The sequence below is a fragment of the Anomaloglossus baeobatrachus genome, unplaced genomic scaffold (genome assembly GCF_048569485.1).
Source record: "Anomaloglossus baeobatrachus isolate aAnoBae1 unplaced genomic scaffold, aAnoBae1.hap1 Scaffold_67, whole genome shotgun sequence".
NCBI classification, from domain to species: Eukaryota; Metazoa; Chordata; class Amphibia; order Anura; family Aromobatidae; genus Anomaloglossus; species Anomaloglossus baeobatrachus.
Window position 1 is genome coordinate 393,716 of NW_027445041.1, and position 1,998 is coordinate 395,713.

General features: G+C 47.5%; 1 pseudogene; it reads left to right on the forward strand.

Annotated features, from left to right (window-relative positions):
• Nucleotides 1-499: 499 nt before the first annotated feature.
• On the forward strand, nucleotides 500-706 carry LOC142286628 (U2 spliceosomal RNA; annotated as a pseudogene).
• Nucleotides 707-1,998: the final 1,292 nt, after the last annotated feature.

The following is a 1,998-nucleotide window of genomic DNA, read 5'->3' on the forward strand; positions in this document are numbered from 1 at the left end:
GCAAGGATGGCAAAGGGTGGCAGTGACGGAAAGTCAGGCAGCCTGTCCTGTCCTGTCCTGTCCGTCCGTCTTTTTGTATCATGAATTGGAAAGACTGCAAGGGGGAGGGGAGGTGCTTGTGTCCAAAAGGAGGAGTTATTCAGATTCATTGCAGTGGGCGGCGGCTGCAAAAAGCACCATTCTTCTTGTTTTTGCTCTGCAAAACAGCCTTTTCAAGGGTTGGCTTGGGTGACAAAATGTCTTCTGTAGGCGTGGGTTTGTCTCCCTCTCCCTAAGATGTGTCCGGTATAGGCCAGGGTGCCACTCAAGGCCGTAACCAATTCGGGTTATAGCTTCTCGGCCTTTTGGCTAAGATCAAGTGTAGTTTCGGAGGACGCTACCTTGGTCGGTACTGGAAGGTGCCTGGGATTGCACGTCTGCCGGCCTTGAGGAAGTGTGTGCGCCTTCTGGTGACACATAGCCCTCTTGTGCCTGGACGGTTCCCAGGCAACGGGAGGCGATCACCTTTGTTATTTTGAAGTCCTACTGATAAACAGAAAAAAAAAAAAATTAAATCTGTTCTTATCAGTTTAATATCTGATACGTCCCCTCTCTGGGGACCATATATTAAATGGATTTTTAGAACAAGGAGATGGAAAAAATCTTGCTCTGTCCACTCCACGCATTGACCTGGTATTGCAGTACCTCCAGGACCGGTGCACCCCTTCTTAACCCAGTTTCCAAAAGCAGAACTCAATTCACCTGATTCAAATGAGCCCCATTAGTGAATTGAAAGAAAGCAAAAACTTTATATGTACCTCAATTTGGCCAATTCACTTTTCACACTTTCACCCTTTTTTTTATCTTTCACACCTTTTACTTGCTTTATTGATGCAAAAAGCTGTGCCAAATAGCAAACTCATCTCCACTCAACTTGACCAACTCTGCTATGTCCCGTGCAGTATCTTATTCTCAGTCTTATCTAGATCATTTGCAATTGAATAGAATAGATCCCTTTTGGCTGCTTATGACTGTGTAAAATATGTAGTTTTACTGGGCTGGGATGAGAGAATCCATTGAAGCATGGTGTAGGGATTGTGGTTCCTGTGTGCTAAGAAAAGAGGCTGGCACCAGCCAGAAAGCCCCATTGCAGCCAATAATCACTTAATAACTTTTTCAACTTGTCATCATATGGGAGGCCTTCCATTCCTTGTAGTAGTCTAGTTGCCCACCTTTGAACTGACTCTAACTTCTGAATGTCCTTTTTAAAATGTGGAGCCCAAAACTGGTTCCCATATTCCAGATGTAGCCTTACAAGTGATTTATAGAGGTGTAACAATACGTTGGGATCACGGGATCTAATCTCCCTTTTTATACACCCTAAAATCTTGTCCCAAGCAGCATTCCATCAGCCTCTGGAAGGTTCCTGGCGCATTGCACAGCTCGAAGGGCATGCTTTTGAACTCGCAGAGACCCATAGGGGTGGCGAAGGCGGTCTTCTCCCGGTCTGCCTCAGCAACGGACACTTGCCAATAGTGACTAGTGAGATCAAGGGTAGAAAAATAATTTGCAGTTCTCAATGCAGCTAGCGATTCCTCAATACGGGGAGTGGTGCCGTCCTTCTTTTTTAACAGGATCAACAGAGCTGCCCAAAGGCTACAACTGTCACGGATAACCCCAGCCGCCTTCATGTTGCTCAACATGTCCTTGGTACACTGGCAATGTGAAGGTGGTATTGGCTTATAGCTCTCTTTGATGGGTGGGTGTGCACCTGTGGGGATGTGGTGTTGGACCCCTTTTATTCCCCCAAAATCTAGCGGGCTTCCCACCGGTAACCCGCTCCCCAGCTTGGATGGATGCTGAGGGAGCCCCTTTTGCCCGCAGGCTCTGGCCCTGGGAACTGTAGCCTTGGCGGTGACTGTGCTTCCCTCTACGGTGTGAGCTGTTGCCTTCAATCGGGTCTTGACTGCTGGGAAACCCTGGAGGTTCCTGTCGCTAACGGATTTGACCGGTTTTACG